This window comes from Dermacentor andersoni, chromosome 1 (assembly GCF_023375885.2).
Source record: "Dermacentor andersoni chromosome 1, qqDerAnde1_hic_scaffold, whole genome shotgun sequence".
NCBI lineage: Eukaryota > Metazoa > Arthropoda > Arachnida > Ixodida > Ixodidae > Dermacentor > Dermacentor andersoni.
Genome location: NC_092814.1, coordinates 157,729,376 through 157,755,668, shown reverse-complemented (window position 1 = coordinate 157,755,668; position 26,293 = coordinate 157,729,376). Strand labels below are relative to the sequence as shown.

The following is a 26,293-nucleotide window of genomic DNA, read 5'->3' as shown; positions in this document are numbered from 1 at the left end:
GAACTGTACAAACACGTCATCTACGAGCCTTTCTTTCTTTATTTTTTCTTTTTTTTTTTTGCAGTACGTTTAGTCCTTCCCCGTATATCAAACCGTGATCTTGGTTCTTTGCGACGTGATATAAAGATTTGGGCTCCTTTAACAAGTAAAGCCACCCTACAGGTTTCGTGCTAATTTTGTTTGAGATACACGGCGCACTGGTTAGCAATAGTGGTATCGCATATCTCGCATTGTTATTAGTCCTCTCTGCGCAATATAGATGGAACAGTAACGTTTTCGGAAATAAAGTCATGAATCGGACTTACTTGAATACGTGGTAACTCATTAATAATGCGTCGCTTTATGGTGTGAGACAATGGTATGTCATCTAATACCTCACCATTAAGTGCGTTCAAACTTGCCTGTGCCATCTGACTTTCGCTACTTCCTTGTCATTCTAGCTTCCGCTTCACCCCCCCCCCCCCCCCCCCCCCCCGGCGTAGATTAGCAAACCGAACTTTCTGTTCTGGTTTAAGATCGCCGCCTTTCTCCCTTTCTTTGCCCGCTCTCTCTCACTCGTTCACACTTATGTCCTTTAGAAAAATCAGTAGAGCTTCCGAATAATTGAATTGCCCATCGATGGCAGTCCAACTCTACCTGGCGCCGAATTTACAACGTTATTCGTTCTTAAGTGCTTGTTTGCCATTGGCAAGCCACCTTTGATAATAATGTGTCCGACATCGCGAATGGTTGGAATCCGTTTTAATGAAAAGCTATTGCGTAATAATTCTTCCTAGCACAATAATAACTGAATGTTCAACATATTATTAGCGAAGGCATCCGCAACATTGCAAAGAGAACTGCTAATAAAAGGCTTTGTGAATTCCGCCAGACAACTGTGAATACGGACCTTGTACCTCAAACGGAAAGGTGTGCATGAGGTTTAGTGCCTTTGTTGTCGAGCCGTGAGGCAAATAAATGTTCTACGACGATAGCTGTTAAAGGTTCTTTCGTATAGTTAGAAATTACATAGGGCGTTTTGAATGTAATCGCTATATCCACAGGCCGAAAATTAAAAAAAAAACACGACTATTTGATTTCTGAACCAAACTATAGGTTACCGCAGAAGCTGCGACCGCTGAGTTCCGTAGGTATACAGTGAAAGTAGTCCCAAATAGGTTTGGAAGTATATGACATTGAAATGTGTATTACCCATGAAAGAAGAGTGCATTTCGACAGCATGAACAAGAAGGCAATAAAATATATATTTAGGCCAAGAAGTGCAATGAATTGTTCGTTGAACGAGGATCAAGAACGTGATTCCGCAGCATGGAGAATAAGCTAACTAGACAGTTATGGAGCAACTGCTAATATGATGAAACAGCGCCAAAGACGAGCACGAAAAAAAAACAATAAAAAACAAGACGGTGCGCTGTCAAGATGTTTTGTTGTTATTCTCTTCTTGATCGTCTCAGGCGTGTCGTCTGAGGCGCTGTTTCACCATGTCACCAGACCAACTCGCCCATTTGTCCCTGCTTGAGCAACAACTAAGAGAGCCTCCTGACGGAGGCACACGGGGTTATAACGCATGTTACTAGAGCATTAAGCGAAGCTGAGGCATGTAGCAAGCGTTAATGAGTCGTCATGAAATGTTTATAAAAGCGGTGTGACTATAAAGGTGGGCGAATATCAACTTTTGCAGACAAGGTCTTCCTCGGCGACTTCACACGGGTATGGCGTAGGTGAGATCTGGGTACCTATCTGGCCTTTCGATCAATAGACTGTCCCTTTCTCGCTTCCAAAGCACCGTATAGCGAGTCGCAAAAGGCATCGAAATGTCTCAACGAGACGAGAAGCGTGAATTAGTCGCAGATTAGATAAAGTTAACGACACAGACGTAATTAATGCGAATACAGTCGAAAATTAGCCTTATTGCACCACAGACCGCACTATCTTCGGGATGGACACACCTGACTTCTCAGTTGAAAGAAAGAAAGAAAAGAAAGAAAGGCATGTCAACCACAAGTCGACGCGAAAGGAAATAACGTCGATGTACATGCGTGTAAAGAAAAAAGCGAATGAAATAAACTCGACATAAAGAAATCAAAGGTCCGGAAAAAAATGTAAGGTCTAAGAATGGAACAAAGAAAATAATGCAAAAAATATCATGGAATTCTTCAAACAGCATCATCTTTAATGATTCCTATTTCAGTACAAATAAGTACATATACCATGTAGGGCGACCTTCTTTCGCGTCAGCTTTGACACGCCTTTTTCGAATACGAATCGAATACGAATAGCAAGTATCGAATATCCACTCCAATATCGAATAGCCGAATGCAGACGTGTCTGCTTACAGCAGAAATACTTATTCCGGCATAATTAGGTACCACGCTTGTATTGACTGCTTATAAAAACAGTGAACTGTCACGGAAAAAGGATCAGGTTTAAACACAAGATCACTAATTGTCATGATAAAAATTTCATCGACAATTACGACACTTCCTAATGCGAAATTTGAACGCAACTGTATACGCGTTTTCATTTCGCTATATATTGGCTGGCGCGGACATCTGTCTCATGCGGCACGTTGCAAACGGAGCGAAGTGTGGCGCGACTGCCTCGCTAATCGGGAGATCGCGAGAGGAAGAACGTGGGTGACGTGTGGGCGCGATTCACAGCAGCCGCCGCAGACAACCTCCGCAGACAACCTCCGCTCATGCAGCGCTTTGTTTCCATACAGAAGACGCCCGCTACTCTGGTGCCATCTCGTAGCCATCGTCGCCGCAAAGCCCCTCGTGCGGAGCACTACGCTTTCCTTCTCCCGCTTTCGCCATACCCTTCTCATCCGCTTTCCTTCTCTCGCTCTCTTCACTATCGCCGGCTCTCATCTGCCGCTGCGCTCCGCGTTCGCTTTGATCCTTCGCTGTGTTCGTTCGCGAGAGACAACGCCGACGCTCGCCGCAAGGACAGCGCCTAAGAGCTGCGCTATAAAAGCTGCTCGGGACTTGCGTGCCATGGACAAATGTAAAAGGGCCCATTGTAAGAAAAACATCACAGGTTGTGGCGTAAACGATAAATCTGGTACATGACTAGACTGCCAGAAACAATTAATGACAAACTACAAGCAAAAATTACAAGTTGTCATGCCGGCTTCCGCCGCGCAATCAAAACAAGGCTTGCATTACATATTTAGTTTCTGGTGTTCATTCGAGAACTGTTGTTTTCTCACTTCGGATAAATTGCGATGCTTCATCACACGGATAACAGTAACCACACATTAACAGTCGGTTCCTGAAAAATATTTCGTTACTTTTCAATATCTGAAACTACCGAACGGGGTAGTTCCTTTTCGAATACGAATAGTTACTGTGTAGTGTTGGATTCATATTCGAAAGTTTGACTTTCCGCCCATCCCTATATATGGCGCGCCCGAGCGTGTTTCTTTTCACTTGAACTACTTAACTGTTATGTTTAGCTAGTTATCTCTTGATTCACCTGTTAAATTACCAGTCAAATCATCTGTTAAATCCACCTCCTTCAGCAATCGGAACCGCGAAGCGCGTTTCGCGGTGCAGCTCCCCTGTGACGTAGGGGGGTGGTGAAAAACGAAGTTTTGACATATGGCGCGACAAGGCGCTCCGTTCCGCCGCTGCTGCTGCTGAAGTGGCTATGGGTCCAATCACGTGCTGCGGAAAGCGCCAATCGTCGACAGCTCGTGGGAAGAAGGAAGCGCAACGACAGTTTCATGTTTCACCATGTCTACTGCACAGAAGGGTTAGACAGTGACACGCGCTTCGCAGTGCCGCTTGCGTTATCCGGTAAATTGAATGAATCATTTGACGCCAGTTAGTTCGCTCTGAACAGGCATTTTGAAATGTAAAATCACGGAATTAGACTTTCATGAAGACTCCCTTCAAGCATGCCGCAATGTTTGTAACTCAGAATCTAATTAACTAAATACTTTACTGGTGAATGGATTGCTTTGACTTTCTTGCAAATGATGTCCGCCTGGAAATACATGTCATCCGTAGTGACGTAATCCGTGTAAATTTGGGTAGCATACGGTTTGTGCTAGTCTTCAATGAACGTCATTGACGCCGACTTGTAAAATTAGGTATGGTCCACTGGGAATGTGCCGATCTACAACGACGAAAAAGATCCCTTAAATTTATCCTATGCTGAGCGGAAACGGACCTACGTCACAAGGGCTCCTCAAGGACAGGGACACGACGCGTTAGCCGGTTGCATAGGAAATGCACTGGGCATGCGCCGCCTTTCTCACTTGGGTCACCGAGTATGTGCCGCTGAGTGTGCGGCAAGTGATGGCGCAATTCTCAGCGTTTGCAGCCACCGGTGTGCCACGCTTCTCGTCTCGGAGGCCACGCACGAACTTCTTGCCGGTGTCACTAGATTACGCAGCGTGTCCAGAAAGAAGCGCGAAAGAAGGTCACGGTTGCCGCATGAGGCGTTTCTCGGCGTTCGCACGCACCGGCGCGCCATACATTTCGGAGGCCATGCGCAATCTTCGCGGCGGCGGCGTTAGGTGGCACCGAGTGTTCTGAGGCAAGCGCGAAGGAGGAATCCCACTGCAGTGCACGCCTCATACCTCATATTTATTGTGGCCCCAAGGGGCTACATGTTTCATTATTGTTGCATTCCGCTTCCCCTTTATTTGCAGATTGTCTTAGTGGGTGCTTGAGTAAGTGTTGCCTTCATTTATGTATAGACCAAGGTATTTATATTGCTTGACTGTGTGTATGACTTGCTGTTGAATTGACACCACGTAATTACTCGTCTCTTCATTAAAAATCATAATTCCCGATTTACCTGTGCTAAACTTAAGGCGTAGATTTGTCGTTGCGCTGCCAAATACATTTGCAACTGTCTGTAAATCTCTTGCATAGTCCACTAGTAGCAATGTCGTCCGCATACATCAGTCCCGGGACCTCCTGTCGCACCGTTTGTCCGGTACGGATGTATGATAAATCAAATCTTAATTCGCTGATTTCAAGTTGTCTTTCTATTCCCTTAACATAAGTGTGAACAACAATAGAGACGGAGGACCTCCTCGCTGCATTCGTTGGTGAATATCCAACACTTAATTATATTTTTGACCCTGCCACGTAATTTGTACTCGGTTTTCTCTATATAGTCGTTCGTAGACCGTATGTGAGACTAAGGCGTAGTAAATACATGCCTGGCTGGATGGATGGATGGATGGATGTTATGAGCGTCCCCTTTGGAACGGGGCGGTGGGTTGCGCCACCATGCGCGTGTTTCCGCATTACCATGCCACCTGTCTACGACACTTATTATGCCTGTTAACTACTATCAGGTTCTGTTCATCGCACAGATCCAGCACTAAAGATCTGTTGTGATCAGTACATTCGTTTAAAGGGTGCTAGTGCGCATTCATATCTTCTACTAACACCACCTGGCCCGGTTTCTTGAGCTCCTGAAAATCGCTTCTAATGCAATCAATCCTTTATACTGTCACGTGGTCGTGACGTCAAAGAACACAGTAGCAATACTGTGAAACACAAAACTAACTTTTATTGGGCGAACCTGTGCCCACAAAAGAGGCTACACTTATAGCACAACGATAGCGGCGAACACGGTCGGCGATCGTCGAAAATCTGATCAGCGGGTAAAGCGCGTCGGCTTTTATAGATCAGCCGTCGAATGTTCCAGATTAACCGATGGGACCCGCGTGTCTTCCACAAAGTTCTACACTATTCGCGTCACGCGATAAAATCAGATAACACAAAGTTCGGCGACAACAGACAGCGGATAGAAGCATCGAAAACTTTCCAGAAACTTCTTTTACATGCAGGCGCGTCCTGCGCTGCACGATAACATTTGTTAGGCGGCCAAACGTGGTCGCCCGATAAAGATAAGTACACGTGTCAATATTTATCTCTGCTATGATTACCTGTCCACAGGTAAGCTACTCCAAGCCACGCCTTTCTTTTTTCCTTTCCATGTGCCGCTAATCTATAAATGCTCCTTACATATCTATTTTATCCTTCGCCACTTCGTACCTAACCTAATGAGCATACCTACGCCTCCGCCTTTCCTTGACCCAGTCATTCTGTTGCATCTATAACATACAAAAATTGTCAATAACAGGTGGCTGGTCCAAATCTAGTAGATGCGTTTCGGTCAAAGCGTACACTTCGTCATTCAGCTGCGTTTGAATTTCCTGCCATTTTTCCTGCCTGCGAACGCCCTGCATGCTTATGTAACAAATTTTGCCATCTCTATAATTACCCTTTGTGCGTATTTTCTTAACTCCTTGCGGCTTAATTCTGCTCCTTGCTTTTGGTGCGTCGCTACATACAATACTTAGTCTTACTTTATGATTGAATGGGACCCGCCTAAAAAAGCTACTGCCAGGGCGCGAAGCGACACGTCCAATCGGAGTTTTCACACTATCGCTAAAATGTATCGCGTCACGCAGAAAAGCGCCTTCGCCGACTGCTTGATGCACTTCTCAATTGATGCCAATGACCGCCAAATTGATTGCCTTAGCTAGCGTCCAATTTCCCAGTTTAATGCAAGCACTGTCCTTTCAATAGCATACCCCCCACCCCTTTCAACACATGGTACCGTACACACTGAGATTTTCACTTCCTTTGAAACATTCCGCAGATCGGTAACCCGATTGTTGGAAGATATTTGAAAAGGCGGCAGCGCAAAGAAATACGGACGTAGACGAGACGACAAGGACGAGCGCTGAATTTCCAACAAGATTTATTGCGAATGATTCACAAATATACGCATGCTGTCCGAGCCAGGCGTCATCATCTGCGCACGCGTAATTATTCCAGCTCTTTGACAGCGTCATGGATACCATGCTGACACATCCCACCCCGAGTCTTGAAATCCGTTCAGATTCTGCGATTTCCCGTGCCCAACGCATTTTAGTCTTCTTGATAACGGAAGTGTTTACAAGGACGGGCTAGCAGTTCAAAGAAAACTTAATTATGGGGTTTTACGCACCAAAGCCACGCTCTGATTATAAGGCACGCCGTAGTGGGGGACTTCGGACCAACTGGGGTTTTTTAACGTGCCCCTAAATCTAAGTACCCGGGTGTTTTCGCATTTCTCTCCCATCAAAATGCGGCCGCTATGCCAGGGATTCGATCCCGCGACCTCGTGCTTAGCAGTCCAACACCATATCCACTTAACAACGACGGCGGGTCCGGGCCACCGGTCCATGCAAGTCAATGACTTGCGCGTGAACGAAATGATATCGAAGGTTTTCTGGCATCTTTTACGTTCTTTGCGTGCTCTGTTAAGCTATCGTTAACACATCTCCCAGTTTGGAGAACGTACACTTTTGATAACGTACACCTGCTGCACATTCAACCTGTGCTTTGTGCCACAGCACGTTACTGGGTTGCCACTGGGTCGGTCATTCTGGGGAATGAGGAGGAGGAAAGAGAAAAGTAGAAGGCAGGGAGGTTAACCAGAATAACGTCCGGTTGGCTACCCTACACCGGGGGAATGGGAAAGGGGAAAGCAAAGATCACAGGGAGAGAGAGAAGGGAAGGAAAGAAGGAAATTGCGGCAAGTTCGCTGACGCGTGTGGTTTTACAGAAATTGCATTAATAGTCACAGATGGTCGCACAAACCCGTCGTCCTTAAGAAACACAAAAGCGCCTTCACCGCTTTATGGGCCGACGGGCGATGGGGGCGGTGTTCCAGCAGCACCTGCTGGAACACCTTCTTCTGCAAAACTTTGACAGCCTGTGGGGGCCAGAGAACGCGACTTTCACGTCGTAACTTTGGGCCACCTTTTCAGATTGTGTGATAACATTTGAACGCAAATGTATCACAGCTACCCTTAGCATGCGCTGTGAGCGGGCTTCACACGTTTGCGGTTTTGCGCGCATCTTTTTGAGAAGGCTCTCTGCGACCGAAATGAGGATGTGCTGAGGATATCCGGGGCTCAGCAGTCTTTCGGCTTGATGGTCGAAGGCATCTGAGATACAGTGCGGGCAATATTTGCCGAGAACGTTCTTTAGGCACAACGTGGCAACAGCTCGTTGAACGAGCTTAGAGTGGGAGTACTTGAAAGTCAGAAGTGGTTTTTGTGGCGCGGTTCACAGCACCAGCAGACACCAACCCCTTTAAACCAGAACCGTGTTACTAAAAATCTCATTTGGCCATCGACCGGGAATTCGTGCGTTAGATCAAGCGGGCTTATTAGATATTCGAACCTATCCAATACCTTTCTGTTTTCGCATACAATGGCCTGTGCTTCACAATTTAAGGCAACTAAAAATATCATCGACAAAGCAGAGCACTTTAAGGACATTTTAGTCCGTGAGCGAGGCGTATATGAGACGATCTAAATGAGCAAGTACTAAGTCACTAAGGGGTGGGGCGATGCTGGACCCCATGCATATACTCTGCTTTTGCAGGCGTGCTGTCCCTTCAAACTGTATGTAAGTTGACCGTAAGTAAAATGTTAAAAGTTTTAAAGAATCACGAACTGGAACCCCAATTGCGTTTTGGAAGGCAATGGAACCACATTTGTCGAAAGAATGCACAACGCATTCAAGAAGTAGATTATTGCGTAAACACTAAAGGAGATCATTAATATTAATTCGGAGAGCCTGGCGGCTACTCTTACTATTACTGTTCAAAAATTCTAAAACCTGGTTGGAGTTGTTCCCGATGAAAAGGGCGTCTAGAGATAAAACCTTAAGATGGCGCTGCAGGAAAAGAGCAACAGAATGCTGCCATGTTCCAGATTCAGAGACAATCGTCCTTAGTGGTATATAAACCTTATAAGAAAAAAGACCTTTAAAATTTGTTCTTGTTCTTACCGATCGTATTCACAAGTTGAGAAAGGTTTAACCTGTCACACAGTTTCACTGCGCGAGATTTCAGTTTGCTCGAGATACCTTAGAGTGGAAATTCAACACACGAAAGATGGCCTCCATCTTTTTCAATTTAAATAGTGACCCCCCTTGGTCATTCCCTGTCCTCCGTCCCTGCAATACGTCAATCACTCCTGCCCATTATCACCCCTAGGCGCCTCTCCTCCACTGTGTCCCACATGTGTTGAGTGGCTTTCGCTGTGGCTTCCCTTATCGATTTCCCCGGAAGCGCGCTAATCTGGACTAGCTCGCCTGCACCTACCTTCTCATCGGTTCTACTGTACGCATGTTTGAATCCCCATAAACATGGGGCCCTCGGCTAACAGCGCTACCTCGGGGCAGCCGGGCGCGCTCGCCGGATAACACTTTTTTGCTTGGCAGCGCGCCGAATGGCAGGCCCGGAGCAAAGCCAGCCGGCGCACGAAATCTCGGAGGCCATGTTCATTCATTAGTCTAACTACATTTAGTGCATGGTATTTTTGAGGTTGTAAGATACATGGTATTATACCTGTACGTAAGGTTACTTAACAAGAAGAAATGGAACTGTAGAACGCAGAAAGAGTATTCGTATGAAACAACCAGGGTGAATTATAAATCAATAGATCGATGAAGCTTTCAAGATGGGCCAGTGTGCCAATATTGCAATCAATAAATATTTATACAAGATACATAAGCCTTGTGTATATGCACAAACAAGGAAGTTTGTTGTTGTTGTTGTTGTTGTTGTTGTCGTCGTTGTTGTTGTCGCCGTTGTTGTTGTCGTCGTTGTTGTCGTTGTCGTTAACGAGTGCGTGCAAAAGGCGTTAGCAACATCGGTGATGCCTGCTACCCATCGTTCGTCTAGCCATAAAATAAAAAAATACATAAGCCGGTTTTAAACAAAGTTAAATAAATGTCGGAACGCGTTTAGGCGTAGTTCACATCAATTTCAAGCAAGCACATATCTCACTCCATCCCAGCAATATGTGGGCACGAATAATAAATGTCATTTCGCTTGCGAAAAGCAGCCCTGAACTTCTCAATTGACCGTGCCACTGGCATAGCGAAAAGCAAAGGAAAGGAATCAGAATGTATCTAAGGGAAGCGTCCTCAGGCGACGCCGAACATCCGCGTACACATATGAGGTTATTAATGCGAAGCATTATTTGCCTCATTCTTGGTACTTTGCGGTAGATAGGTAGGGTCCTGTTTCGCCTCGCTTCAATAAAAATAAAATAATGTGTGACCGATGTGGGAATCCAACCTCTGCCGTCGAGCATAGTAGCCGAGCGCTCTAACCATTAAGCCAAGATCGCACGGATGCTTCTCGCACACAAGCTTTTGACCTTGCCGGTCACTCGTGTCCTGTTCGTACAACGCGACTCTTGTCCCGCTTGATTAAATTTCCAGCTCCATGAAGAAAGGAATCTTCCTGTCTCACCCTGGTGAGACGTCTCAATCGCTATTTCAAACATCGGTTCCACGGGTCATTGCTTAGACGCGGTGGAACTAAAGCTTATACCACTTTTTATCACTCCAAGAGAAAATCACCGAATGTTGGCGCCTACGTTCTTTGAAGATGACCAGTGATCAATTTTTTAGAAATGTACATATGTACATTTCTGACCGTATATTGGCGGAATTTAGTGCTTAGTCAAGATTATTCCACCAACGACCTCAGCAAATGACAAATAAAATGAATTTTTGACAAAAAGATACACTACGCAAGTTCAGTGCTGTTTTTGAAATCTTCCTATCGACGTCCCGGAAATACCGCTTCGAATTCAGGCATGAATATGTCGATACGCATGACAGATCTCTAAACAAGAGCTGCCTCAATCAGCTCGATATTCTCTGATGCAATATGAAGCAGCTTAGATGACATATTTTTCTTACCCCATTTAAGGCAAAACAATTCTCTGCCAACAACCTTGAAAAACATCGCGATCAGTGTCTCTTACTGTCTTCAGAAACACGACCGCATTTGACAGCACCAGATATAACTCATATATAAGCTCTCAGGCGTCGATTTTATTTACCAGTGACGTAATCAGCAGATATATCCTCCCCCCCCCCAAAAAAAAAATAAAGAAAAACAAATTACGACATTTCACGTCCAAAAACAACACACTGTCTACGAAAAACGCCGTTGGGGGCAGTTTGAAATTAATTTCGACCACCTGGAGTTTTTTAATGTTGGGGGCCCAAGCATCCCTCCCCCCAAACTATTCAATTTGTCAGTGCAAGGCCAGTGTCACCTATATTCTAAGATTCCTTTCGAGTTCTTTCTAACTGTTCGCTTGTTAATTTTTTTTTTCAACTGGCTAAACGTTCGTTCTACACTCTTAAAAACAGGTCGCCTCAATTGCTAACCAAAAGCTAGTAACTGCTTGTTACAAAGTTAACTAAGATTCTAGTAAGGACAGTTAATTACGGCACTAGTAGTTTCACTTACTACCCACTTACCACTAGCACAGGTAATCCGTACACGAACGATAAACTTTAATGGTACCGGTGTAGTGGCATTTGCTACCAAATTAAGTTAGCGAGGCCTGATTTGTTTACAACCGACACTTTCATAGACAAGAAATAATTAGGTCGTTTCTGTTCCAAAAGTCTATTACAAACATGTATGCGAAAGAACGCAAAAAAAAAAACGACCTCAACGTCGCACAGCTTAGTTATATTTATAACACCAACACCGATTGGCACGTAAGGGCTATGACAACATGAACATTACGTTCCATGTATTATACTACACTGTTCAAGAAAGAAACAAACTGCAAAAGGGAACAACACGTGATACAATACAATCTTCAGGATGCTACACGCGACATGTTTCTAAGAACGACCTTATGAGTAATAAAGCCATAACCTTTAGGAGCACATGGTGTACCAGAGGGCACCCATCTCTTTGGATAAATAAGCAAAGCTAGGTGGTGGTGGTAGTGTTTTGTAGCTACAGGTGGGTTTAGCCTGGCGATCGAGGCCGGTAATTGCCCCGCAAGCGTCTCTCTACATTTGTATAACGTAGTCCCCACATATGTGCACCGTATAGCAGCATAAAACTGTTTTTTCTTAATTAAGAAAGTAATCCAGCACTACATTTTTTTTTTTAAACGAGGACACATAAATACGGGACAGGACGGGCCCTTTCACCTCTTTCTGTGTCCTCCTTCAAAAAAGGTAGCGCTGGATTACTTTCTTAAGAAAGAAAAAAAAATGCGTCGCGGACTAGTCCCGCAACGTGTTTTGTTAATAAACTGTTTATTCCTCCTAATCATAGCAGAGAAACTTGGTTGTGTTTGTGGCACTTCATATTTGACAGGCAGCAGCGCTAAAGAGATAAAGATGCAGAAAAGCGGTTTACAACACAAGCGCTGACTCTCAATTTTACTTTGTCCTCGTCTTTTTAGCGCTGCTATTTGTCAAATAATGGTATAAATTGTATTTTATCTAAACATCACATTAAGACCTCCATACACAGTATGATAGACCACGAATGAGACGAGGTAGATCTTACTTGCTCGACTGTAAAACCTGTGAACTGCTTAGTAGACGTAGCACTTACTAGCGGTTTACTGCCTTCGATAATTTGGAGTGAGTAACTTACTTATTGGTGGTAAATTAGGTAACTGTACCCCTTTTCCGCCCTTTTACAAACTTTTTTTTAAAGTGAGTAGCATTGTTGGTACGAGCGAGCTCGGCTTGGCTACTATTCAAAATATTAAATAGCTAATACATTAATCGTATCATTCATACTTTCTCTTCCTTTCTGTTATTCTAATTAACAAAAATTTACTAAATGGCCTTCGGAGCAATAATTTTGGGGGCATGTTGTAAAGCAAAATTGATCCCATCTAGTACACAGAGCATACACATATGCTGGCACTCTCGTACCTTGACAACCTTCGAGAAGTGCGCACTCGAAATATGCAGCGAAATGGAACGTTGGAGCTCGGTCTACCATTTAACACTTACTGTGACAGCGGTTTCTCACAGTCTTGATATTGCTACGATATCATCGAGCGATGCTCAAGAGACGGGCCGCCGCGAGAACGACGAAGTTGGTCGGTGCCCTTGGCGCGAGCGAGTGTCGGCCTAGCTGTCTGGCTCCAGCATAAGTAGCCTGTAAATAGCCTCTTTCGTATCCGTATTAGGTAACCGTATTAGGTGCCAATGCAGCTACAACATATAAAGTTCTGGCACTGACAAGCAAAACGCTACATGCTCTGCAGCTGCGACTTCACTGATCAACGCGTTTCAAACAATTATGTCATGTAATATGTAATGTTCCTTAAATTTATATGCGTTCCGTAGAAATCAACAAAACAGATGAATTAACAAAAAATGATCCAAGGCTCACAATAAGTCACATTAAAGTGTGTATCTTTCTTTTTATTTTTTTACTTGGAAAACTTTTTTAAGGAGCCTGCAGAAGTTTGTCGAATCACGTTGCTACAGAATAATTACGTGCTCATGCACAATTTGCAACAAAAAACAAAGCAATCACTTCAGTAATTAAACTAATTACAATAATTAACTTTTTAGTTACGAGCTTTACGGCACATTAATTGTACAGTTGTAGGTCGTTCAAGTGCCAGCCAGTTCTTTGAAAAACTCGACGCATGCACCTCGTGCCACTTTATCGTCTTCTTTCCGTGCGACAGCTCGCGCTTTTAGGCGTAGTGTTAGACTGTACTATCTCCGGGACCGGCCCACCTTGCCCAGTATTTTCCTCGTAACAGCTTACGTAACGTAGAAACTAAGCGACGTTGTGCAGACTTCATGGCCACCCAAGCTAATCAAGCTTTAACTTTTGTTCGCCGAAATACAAATGCCATCGTCGTCTTAACATATACCACATGAAATAGCCACATACACCCGGCCACAAAATTTTACGAACCACGGGATCTCAGACAACGTTCAATTCCGGAGCAGCCTGTAGCAGTAGCCTGTAAAACTGTATAAGATAATGTTAGCATATTCTAGTGGGGGCCAGAAATGCAAATACCAGGCTGCGTTATGAGGTTGCGGAGATATTCAGCTTTTTCTCAGATTTCATGGTCCGTAATATTTTGTGGCCGCATGTACGTACGATTGTGTAACTCGTAGTCGCTGATGACATCACAATCTGTGTTTCTCCTCACTTACGCTCGTCCACTAACCATGTAGAACCCAAATGTCGACATGTAGTAGGCGTAGAAATGGTACCGTTGCCGCCATATGCTCGCCTACAACGTGGCCGGTTGCTGTCGTGCTGCTGCCGTCACACACACGTACGTCCGCGACTACACACATAAAACTACTCAGTTGACAGGAACACGGTGGTCCACCTGGTATCCTTTTGCAGAACCGCAAACAGTGCTACATAGCCAGGTAGCTGCAAAATGCTTCGCGTAACATAGATACACACAATTTTTGTTCGCTTTGTATAGGGCGCCCGTTTGATTCATGGCTATACTGAACTGGTAAAGAGCGGATCCTAACAGCTGCAAAACAATGAACGCGCCGTCCTATTTATATACCTGCTGTCCACAGTCGGAGGGCTTCTTTACTACAACAGCATAATCCGGCAGTTCCATTTCAAAATGTCTTAGCAGGAAAGGGATCTTGTTCAAACAGCGACCACGCATTAGGTGCCTTAGGGATATACAGTTAATGTTTTTGTTTTCCTCTTCCCTTATTTATTTATTTATTTATTTATTTATTTATTTATTTATTTATTTATTTATTCAATGAGCCTGCCTCAGAATACCAGAGGACCCGGATCGATCATTTGAAAAGTAACGTTCCCGCCGTGAAATATTACCCCTGTATAGATCTGGCCATCTCGTTTCGGAGGCCGAAGTCGGCGATCGCTGTTCGCGCAAAGGCATCCGATTACAATTCGCCGCGGCGCGTTTGGGCAGATTTCTGTCACAATTGTGATGACGCCGGCGCTGCGTCTCTACATCACGGACTCCCCGTAAGCCAATGGCGCTCTTACAGGGGACCTGTGAATTTCGCCTTTTCGCGCGAAATACAGTAATAGTACGGCCGCCTACTTGTTTGTTACGGCCAGCAAATGATGGTGGAAATCGACGCAGCTGCGCGAAAGCTTTGCGCCAAAATGCGAAAGCTTTGCCAAAAACCGCCAAAATCCAACCACAAGTGAAAAAATTTGCCAACTCGATCACAGCCGAAAACCACTAACCTTTGCATGCTTTTCGGCTTTTATGGCATATCCTCCAGACGAGTCGGACGCAATTCCACCGCGCCGCATCCTGTGCGTCTGAATACTGGGGGGAAAAACGACCTTCTCCTCTCAGAGGATTGGCAATTCCTGCTTACGCACGACACTGCTGGCCATTCTTGTCAGCCGTACTTCTCGGAAGAAGCGGCAGCACTTCTGCAAGCCTCCTTTCTTTCACTGTCAGAACTAAACTTTTTGAACAGTTCTACTTCCCTATTCGCCCGCTTATTCTCCTCCCCCATTGGGGAAGAGCGAGAGAGAGAAAGGCGAAGGAAAGACAGGGAGGTTAACCAGAGATTATCTCCGGTAGACTACCATGTACCGGAGGGAGGAGCAGAGGGATGCGATAGTTATATCAACGCTGCTATTAAGGAACGCAGGCGTTGCCCCGACGAAGACAAGCCCCTTTGTCGAAACGTTGGCTACGGCGACATTCCTTGTTCTACCATTGTTGATCGCTTTCAAGTTTCAATCTTCTTGTGAACCTCTGTCATCATTTTTTTTTAGTTTGTTGAGGGGATGGCTAATAGCGTGCTTAAATGAATGACGGTCATAAAGCATGCAGCATGTAATAAGAATGTAGAAAGTTTGCAGCAGCACCACTCTTCTGAACAAAAGCACCCTCTTCTTTTGAAGTGTGAAATGCTCCTTGACTTCACTCTCAGAGAGACACCACGAACACTGCGCTCGACACATTGCAACGAAATACGGTCTGAATTCAAATGTAATTCCCAGGAAAGTCAATAAAATCCAACAGAGATCATGTGTTCACTATGCAGAGAAGAAAAGGAAAACTTTGCCACCCCCTACCTTCCTCTACATGCGTCTATACCTTCTAACTTTTCTGTGCCTGAATTTTTATTTCCTCCTCTTTGTTACCTTTGCCAAGATTGTTGCACGCATGCTGTTTCCGAATATACACAAGTTGTATTCTTTTTATTCGTTTCAGTGGCTCTTTTCTTTTTTTTTTTTGTTAGCGTTAGGCGTATTCGACATACTTCATAAAATTTTTCTTATTCCATTTGTGGTCAAGCCTCCTAGACGATTAGGCATAATGGAACCATTGCGAACGCATTTATGGTATTGCTGAATAAACTTGAAGTAATTGGCACCCTTGCACCAGTTCTTCGGCATACACTCTTTATACACTTGCTTATGGGTATCGTGGATTTGTAGTTTAAAAATTGGTTGATGTAGCACTCCCCATCTCACGTTTCCTTCCAGCTATGTTTGTCTAGTGTTGCGTTGTTTATGCGCGTAAAAACAAGAAGACGCGGACCGAACTTAATTACCAGCGCCTCTCATATGGGAGCCCTTACAGCACCCCCCCCCCCCCTTTGTGCGCCCATAACCACCCCTTCCTTATCTTACAGAGCAACAAACATAAACACAAGGTTGCTTGTTTGTTGGATTGTTTGTTTGTTTGTTTGTTTGTCTGAAAGTGAATAAAAACCGATACACATTTGCCAAAATTTGCTAGAAATAAACACGTCTGTTTGATTTCTAGCTCATTCTTTTTAATTAGTATGTGCATATATTTACTCATCTCTGAACTATACTCCATGCTGTTGACTTGGTGCGCTCGGTATGACTACAGAAGAAGCAGCACGTCCTGTGATCGATGATGCCGGTTAGCATGAACATTTTCCCGTGGGCAGCCGATGCATGAGTGCCTCGAAGAGTGCTGAGCGTCAGAACTGACACACTGACGTCACCGGCAACCGCGGTGTCGGCACAGGATCGCCCAGTGGTACCGTGCGTCCCTCGGCAAACCAACCGTGCGTCCTGGGCAGCACGGCGCACAGCCATACGGATGTGCAACGCGACGAGTTATAGCTATACACGAAGTATACGTTCACTGCAGCCACCATACAGGACGGCCACACAGCGTCTGAATGGAACCTCTAGTCAACAAAAAGTCACAAAATATAGCGACCGCCAGGAATATAAATATTAAGCGCACCTTGGCAAGCACGCAACGGAAACAGACAGAGAGCCGCTTTTGGGTTCTATGCAAATAGCATCCGGGCATCCACAGGCGGGGCATGCACGGCACGCGTGGACTGGCCAAGCGGTGACGAAATCAGCCGCGTTTTCACACGCATGTGGCCTAGTTTCCAAGGCATTCACAGAGATGCGTCTGTCGCACGCAGTCGCACGCGGGGAGTGCCGCATAATAATGACACACTCCGGAGGAGAAAAAAAAAAAAAAAAAAAGACGGACGACGGTGAATTGCGCAGAGCGGCTGGCATCAGATGCAAATTCTTCGCGATGCAAACAGCTTAATTAATTAGAGCAAGTGGCGGCTTATTTGTATGCACAGTAGCACGCGAAATGCGCAGGAAAGGACCGAAGCGACCGTGAATTCGAGAGCGCGCGCGCAATTTATATACTTCCTTGAAATGCTCACGTTCTGGCTGAAGATATATCCGAGACTGAATTCACAAGGCTTTTCATACGTGTTTGCCATGTAGGCCGGTATTTCCTTCTGTTGTGCTTTAGATATAAGGTCTTCAGAAAGTATACGTTGCCAATAGTAGTTGTCACCAGGCAGTCCGGTACGTACGTCTGTTCGACGAGCGATCCCTGTAGCACAAGCACGTAAGTGCGTTCCTGCTTAGGGCATTCTAACCGCCGATGAAGAGTTGTAAGTGCGTGTAATAACTTGGCGCAGGGATCAGTCGGTGAGGGTAGAGGGATCGTAAATCACAAGCGTCCAACCTCAAGAGGGCCGGTGTTCTTACACAAAGTTCTTACGCTACAACTCTCCGTAGGAGCAGGTGCTAGCCAATCACAATGTCGGATATATTAGCCAAGGCATCTACTCAATACACAAATAGCAATTACAAACGAACACCTTTGTGAGTTTTGCACCTGTTGCATATAGGTTCCAGGAGCGAAGTATACAACTTGGAACAAACCCTAGACGCACTTCAAAAGTATCGCTTCCTAAACAATCTGGTGGCGGGCTCTGCACTCACAAAAAAAAAAAAAAACCTTCGTTAAAAGGGAATAAGTGCCCCTTCTGCGGACCATTTCAAGCTATTCCTAACCTTACACTTACTACTTATTAGATCTGTAACAACTGAAAGACCTGTAACGGACTTGGATGTTCAATTAGTAAGCACAATTACCTGTACAAACCACGCGGTTCATTATTCTGGGGCATTATCATCCCAAAGCGTTCTTGCGACGTGACGATGACGATGTTCACATTCCAGCGATGCTTTCCTGAATGTACAACTTCATAGAGTGAGTTCGACGAATACAGAAGACAATATTCGGCATCTCTGCTAAACACGTGTATTTTTATAGTTCTAATTGGTGACGACGACGGCAATAAAAAAGCGATACGCGTCACTCACGCTGTCGCGCGATGTTGAGGTCTTGGCGTGATGATGTGTGAGCACATTCTTGCGACGACGCTTGCAGTCTCTCGTGTTTAAATTGCGACGTCAGGGTCTATTAGACAGTCCCCATCCACCTCCATGGCCACGAGCCGCGCTAACACTCTCACGGTTACGTTATATATATATATATATATATATATATATATATATATATATATATATATGTGTGTGTGTGTGTGTGTGTGTGTGTGTGTGTACATGAAGTACACAAGAGAGTGTACGTAGGCAGAAGCTGTGGGTGCGGCTCTGATCGGCAGCAAGGTTGTTCTTTCTTCCGCTTTCAATGTACTTTTCCTTTCGCTAAACATATTAATCATGCCGAAACTTTAACCCTAACCCGCATCCTTAGAAATAAAAGGTAGCAAAAGGTAGTAATGGGTTTAATTACTAACTTGACCACCCATTACTACCTCTTTGCTAGCTGTTTACTGCCTTTGATAATTGGTAGTTACCAAGTGATGCCGTCAGTAAGCAGTTACTAGGTTTCACAGATCAGTTAGTAAAAAGTCTACCTAGTCTCATCCGTGGTCTATTATGCTGTGCGGCGGCGGTCGTAATGTGACGTTTAAATAAGCTATGCTTTCTATCCCTACGTTGGATTAATGGTCATGTGCTGCAGTGGTGGCGCGCGTTTGTGTCGAGACCATGCGTTATACAAACCCGAATAGATTCATAGCTTCGCTCATTTATGCAAACAAGTAGGTGCCCACCAGCACAACCTTTACTCCTAAAGATTACGGCCTGGTGCCCACAGGGCTCGACAGCTGGTGCGGTGGCGTTGATGCACTCGAACAGCCGGCGCCGCCAGTAGCGGCCGCGCGCGGTCACTTGTTGCAGGCGCTCTCCCCACTTCTGCCGCGCACAACGCCGGTCTGCGGGAGCGATGGCCGTGCGATACCAGCAGCGCGCTTTATTATGCGGATATCCGCAGAACTGAAAACGTGGAACAGTATTTCAAAAGAAGCTGTCTGCTCCGCGGCAATGATCTTTACGCCAGCAACCACGCTTACGGCGCTATAGAGAAGGAACTATGAATGCAGCGGACCCCTCGGACGTTGCTGGAAGATGTGTCGCGCAAATGAAAAGCCTCGACTACGACGTTGTCTTCAAACACAAGGCACATATTGTGGGAGCGAGCTGCGCACGTCAGGCTAGACGCCGAAGATAGTGTAAATACGCAGCGGTCCTTGCTGTGTTTGTTCAGTAGTCCGAGCATACGCCCTCCACAGACCTCTCGTGCGCCTGGCTGCGGTCATCGTCGCGTGCAACGCTGGACGCGACAACTTAAAATGATAGTAAAAAAAAAAATATTTTTTTCAATTAAGAGCGTATTTTCCTACCTCGCCTGTCGCACGGCCCGGATCCAGCGCTCCCGTCGCTCCTTCTCGCAAGACTTCCCAGAATATCCATCAAATTTTATCTTCCGAAGCTTACCGGCGGTGTTTCTGTAGTGGTTGTGGCGACAAAAGACGCAATAGTACACAGTTCCATTCATTTCTTGACCGCGGTTCTGCGTCATTCTTTCGAGGTGCCATGCTTTCTCCCACACAAGCTCGGCAACGACTGATATTAGCAGCGCTCCGCGTCGCAAGCGGCGCGATTTGTTCAGCTCAAAGCTGCAGAGCACGAGCTCCATGCACTCACGAGGTCGTTCTGAATGACATGTCGCGTGTAGTATCTTGGTGGTTGCATTCTTCGATGCGTTGTTTCCCTTTGTCATTGATTCCTTTCCGATTTACATGCAACTTAATGTTATTGTCCCCTATGACCGTTACGCGTTATTATTAGACGGTGTTATAAATATCACTCAACTGCGTGGCAATGCGATACTCATCTTTTTAATACGTGTTTATAATGCGCTTTCAGAACAGAAGAGCCCTAATCATGTCTTGGCAATGGAATGACCGCTAAATAATACAGGCCACACTAACCTATATATAATTGGGCAGTAAATGCCACTATGCCGGCGCCATTACTATACGCCCATGGTTCGTAAACTGACTAATTGTGCTACTCGTTTTAAAAAAAATTACATTCTGGGGTTCTACGCGCCAAAACTACGATAGTATTATGAGGCACGCTGTATTGGGGGATTCCGTATTAATTTTGGCCACCTGGAGTTCTTTAAGGTGCACCCAATGTACAATATACAGGGGCGTTTTTGCATTTGGCCCCCATCGAAATATAACGAAAACATAAGCAACATAACGTCATGCTAGTCGTATGCACAACCTCCTATTTTCGAAGAGTGTACATTGAATTCTACAATTCAAGTTTAATAGAAGACATTTCTTCGCCAATGATTTCTTGGCCCTAATTGCCTGTTGGTTACATGCACAAGCGCAAAACTTGTTACAAGGTGCACAATGATAAAAGCAAAGACACTTATCCGTACCATTTAAGCATATTATTATAATCCGTAATGAAAGTTTGTGCACTGATGCGCTTCTCATTCAGTACTGTCGAGCAAACCGAGGGCCGGAGAGCCCGGGCATCTAGGCGCCTGCGTTTCCTGAGTGCCAGCTATTACGGTGGCTACCGGTTTTCCTAGCTGAACTGTGCGCTTTGCCTAACCAGCAAGTTCTGGGACTGGAGGGTACCGTTTCATAGCCACAGCCTGGATACATGGCGCAACCTGCAAACCACCGCGCAGCCCTTCATTTTACTAACCTTTGTTTTTGTTTTTCTTCGTGGTCGGTGCCTTTTTTATGCAGATCACAGCTTAATGTCGCTATAAATGCGATTATGCTCCCGTCACATACACACACACACACGCAGACAGTTTGGTTCGGACGTGATATAACCGCATCGTAAATGCGAAACCATACCATATGAAAGAAGAAGATGACTTTTCGTATGTCATCGTAAAGCCGTGAAAGACGACGGCAGACATTTTTTTTGCGTTACTTTTCGAAATAGTTTTGTTGGCAAAGTTGTAACCTGTATCGGGCGTACTTTGATGTACCGGTCATCGCTCCATTCGCTCAAATCCTCTACACGTGAATAACCAGCGACTCCCTCAATTTTTGTCTGGGCCGTTGCGGTTTTCCCCGCACAAGCTCAGGTGTCAGCCGAAGTCGCTCTATAGTTACGACGCCAGCGAGCGTGACTTCCTCTTTCCCTTTTCCTCCTACAGGCGAATAATGATGACCGATGAGTCTATGTGTTCTGGCCTCCGCGTCGACGGAACGTCGAGAGGGCGCAATGCGAGGCTGGCTCTGTTGTGTACACTGCGCAAATTTTTTTTATTTATTTCTTTTTGCTACTATGCCTGTACCCAAAGCGCCCCGCCGCACTGCTGCTGCGGCATGTGGCTTTATGTGGCCCCTTGGTTAAAAAAAAAAGGAAAAATAAAGTAGGGGCAAACCCGCACCACCGTTAAGGTACAACGGGTATAAAAGCTAATATAAAATAAGTGAAAAGGGGCGGCAGGCGGCAGGGGTTCATGCGGTAAGATCGGTACTACAACGCTTACTCGTGAAGAAAGTGTAACAGGCCGGGCACTCATCGTGACGACAAGCACGGCGGCGCGCACACGACGAGTACTCGAGCCGGACAGAGAAACACGGCGCTGAGTTCGTGCTTCGCATTCGCGTCCTTGTTCTTGTGTGCCGTATATAGTGCTGCCTGTCCAATGCTGCATAGAGCAAGAACGAACGAAAGTTTCTACTTAGTCAGGCGAAAATCAATTACAACTCTGAGCCAGCTATCTTTCGTCATACTTACGCGTATAATTTATATCAACTTTGCAAAAGAACGCGCCACCACCGTAACGGACAGTCTCACTGCAACTACGTTTCCTTCGTTGCACGTAGTTCGGTCAATCCCAAGCGATTCTTTTTTTTTTAATATCGTGTGCCGCCTATGAATTGTTAATACCCTCCTGCGCACGGCTATCCGGAAAATTTATTGGCGCCGCTCATCCACGTACAGCCTAGTCATCGAACGAACGTCGAAGTGAGCGGGTTTCCTCCGGCTGCACTCGATCCAAACCGAAGTGCAACAATCATGTTTCGATAGCCCAGATGTGACTTCTCAAGAACCTGCGACTTTTTTTTCTCTCTCTGTCTCTCTTTTTAACCGATCACCTTTGCGCAGCGCTTAGTAGCACCTGTGCGCGGGCTGACTGGTCGAGGCACTGTCGATGCGCGCTCGTATGACGCCCCCATTAGAGTCCGCGTTCACAAGGCTTCTCTTTCGTAAAAGTGCTTCCTCCTTCACCAGCGTTCGGGCACCGCCACTCATGATAACGATCGTCGTGGCAATAATACGGTCGCCGCAGTGCTTGGCCATCTCTGATGGCACTCACGAGGAAGGTTTTGTGACTACAGGCCCAACGATGTCTAGTGAAACGTCCTTATGACCGGTTTACTGCCAGTTCTGTCTCGAAAGGATATGCTGTAGACCTTAAAGTACCGCAAAAAAAAAAAAAATGTGTCATGAAGTTACTTCCATCGGCTCAGTTAATCGCATTGCTCATTTTAATATCTTATCTAAAAGATATCGGCACACTTTAACCTCACAGAGTAATCAAGTTGTGAAAGCCTGTGCTTTCTCAGGCAGCTGTTCAACGTACTGAAGTCTGTACTGTGCAGTATACTTGCAATTTGCAATGCTATTCTTCTAGGCCTACTGCCACAGTAGCGCGCCGCTTGCTCGCACATTCATCCAGTGTTTATCATCTCATTTAGTGTCGTCGGCCGTACTTCGAGTTCTCCAAAATTGCACATGTATCGTTTTTGTTCTTTTCGCCGCCTTGATTTGTCGTGATTCCGTGTTTTATGCTGAAATTTTGAAATAACCTGCGTGGCGAGTGCTAAATTTTGTGAGATCATCACGCTCATCACAACAGAAAATGTGGGCCTGCCACAAATTTTTCGCAACCTGCACGCTATTCGCGAAACATGCTTCCTCGCGAAAATTTATTCGTTTCAACCATAGCGACCAATATTATATTATTTGCTTATGATGAATTCTAAAGGTCCATTGGGGGCCATTTTTCTCTTCTCCACGCTCGTTCGGTCAATTAAATCTAATATGTGACGTATATTCACATACCTCCAAATCACCAGCGTGAAACACTCTGCTGGAACGAATCACCAAAACAAACACGCATCCTCATTACTGGGTCAGAACAAAATGTTGCTCCAAATCGACCAGTGTAATTCACTATTAAACTTTCGTTCTCACTAAGTTTCTTTTTACATCCTTGCTTCATTATTTTTTTTCCTATATGAACATTTTGCATCTTCTCTTGAGTCACTTGGTTTCGATTCACTCCCCCCTTTACTTCTTTGTATTATGTTTATTCTGTTTTTGCTGTTATTCTGCTCATACGTACGGTCGCTTGTTTTTCCCTTCATTTATCCTTCCGGCACTGCCTTCACTATTGAAATATTGACATCTCTTTCTGTAAACATGTGCTGATCTTTTTCATTGCTACGTAATTCTACCATCGGATTTCGCATAAACATGAGTTAGGCGTCTTTTTAAATGCGCCTCCAAGTGAGCTAGATTTCTCTAGTTCGGCCAGAGGGCCTTGTGTCTGCCAGGGCTTCATCCGTCTTCTTCGTAAAAAATTTCGACATTTTGCATTTCAGAGCCTGTATTAATGCAGTGAAAGTTCCACAAACGTGCTTTGCATGGTGGTGTTCATTCTCAGGCCAGCTGTGCAATATTCTTTCTTCTCACTCATAAGCCATATCTACTATTGAGATTAGTGTATTAAAACACGTTAGGATGAATACATATGCATTCTCACCATGTACACTCCTAACGTATGTTGCCTTTTTTGTGCCTTCATGCATGTAAAATGCTCTTTGAAACCTTCAGCCCGCATAGCTGCACGAACTATTTTATCTATGCATGACTCAGTTGCATTAAGACCATAATGCATATTCTATTAATAACACACATTGTCTTGGCTGCATCCTGCTCTCTGAAATTGACTATACAGCGACAAGACTATCAGTTGCTGTTTGTTTCATTCGCAAACAAGTCGCACAAAACAGGCTGTTTGGAATTCTTGTCGTTTCTAACATCAAAAGACATTGTCGGTTAACCGAAAGCTGACGCCTTTTCGTTAGCGCAGGTGTCCTACGCTTGCGAAGCATGCGTAATGCGAAGACTGCAGAACTGTAAGCGGCTTACAACTATGACAACCATCCGAAAAACATGTAACAGCGTTGTAATCTCTTTGCCGGCGACTGTGCAACTCGTCAGTGCCAGAATACGCTTGCAGGATCCTTGTATGCTTGTTGGCAGGGTATAATTATTTATATGCAAGAATGCAGAAACAATGAGCTTTTTAGCAATGCATGAATAAGTTTTCGTTGTGGCCCTTCTGTTCTGAAATATATCGTTTTTCTCCCGATAACGACGTGATGTTAGAAATCATAATATGTGTTGTTGCACACGCACACAAAAAGAACAAGATGATTGTTGAACTTTCGGGCGCATCACCGTTTCAGTCATAAACGGTGATGCCCAATTGTAACGCTTCACAAAGTTTAAACAATTTTGAAGAATCCACTTTTAGGGTATAACAAGCCGACTTTCAACGCAGTTTTCCAACACAACCATATTAGTTTATGTTGTGTAGCATTTTGCCTCTCGTAAACAAGCTTTTTCCGCTATTATAAAGTTATGCATGCTGAAACCCACGACAACGTTGCCCATGCGCTGTTTTCCTGCCATGCCGTACAAGTGCTGCTTATTTTTTTAGCTGACACGAAAAACGTCCGGACAATTCAGCGCGAGACACGCGTCAACAACTCCGACTCCCCTGCATGCGGCTGTTACGAAAAACATTTCCTTTTCGTAGAAGCCACATTTTCTCGGGGAGCACCCTGCTTGCGCGGAAAAAAAAAAAAAAAAGACGCTTTCCCGTCAAAACAAGAGCAATCTTGAGCGCCGCGTGGAAACATATCAGACCCATCGCGCATCCCCCCCTGCATCAACTCTGAAACTTTCGGCATTCACTTTCAGAGCCTGACGGCGACAGCCCCGAACGGAAGCCCCACCTGCTCTCTCCTGGGGGTAAGTTGCGAAGCTGTCGGCGCGTCGCCTACGCCCGGCGTGCTGTCAGGCAAGGCATGGCCAGGAGCGGAAGGACGGAAGCGGGCCCTCGGTATCCGGCGCCGGAGGAACCGCGCGGCGCCGCAGGTTGCTTGCTCACCGCCGGAGGAAGTTCATCAAGTGGCATCCAGCGGCGGCGAGCGGCGGGTCGGGCCCGGCGCCCGACTCCCGAAGTGGCGCCATCTCGGCTGCGCCCGATACAACTGCGGCCTTCGCCGTGCACGCCGCCGCCCAGGGATCACAGCGCGCGCGCTCCCGAAAGCGGCTTCGATTCCACGGCCCGCCGCTGTGGCCTCTTTACGGCATCCGACGAGGGCCTCGTGGCGCCAGACAGAGCGGCGCGAAAACTTGGGGGAAAAGAAAGCGGGGGGTAGACGAGACTCGCGCACAAAGTGCCGGCTCGTAATTTTTCGCGACGCTGCTGCAACGCGCCGGACAGGCAGAAGGAGCCTGGCGCGCTGCACGTTGACGAACGGAAGGAGGTGTCATTGTCATCCCATGCTGCAACGTCACGCTTACGCCGATTTAGAGGGAGTTCGAATTCACGCGGCGCTGGCATAGAAGAAGCAGGACCACGGAGCATGTTCCGATCCGGCTGCCACACCTAGACGGCAGTTACGTGCGCAATGATGCATGATACAGACGTGTACTGTAAGAAAAGTGTTTCAACAGAGGCCTAAAGCGGGGAGCCACGGCTTAAGCAGCTGCACACGTTTAA

At 45.7% G+C, this 26,293-nt stretch overlaps 1 protein-coding gene across 1 annotated transcript in view; it reads right to left on the bottom strand.

Moving 5' to 3' along the window:
• Window positions 1-25,842, bottom strand: part of Ac76E (adenylate cyclase type 2 Ac76E) — an 875,452-nt gene extending 849,610 nt beyond the window's left edge. The window contains exon 1 of the mRNA XM_050195342.3: window positions 25,521-25,842. The gene's annotated coding sequence lies outside the window, so the exon portion shown is untranslated. The remainder of the gene's footprint in view (window positions 1-25,520) is intronic.
• Window positions 25,843-26,293: the final 451 nt, after the last annotated feature.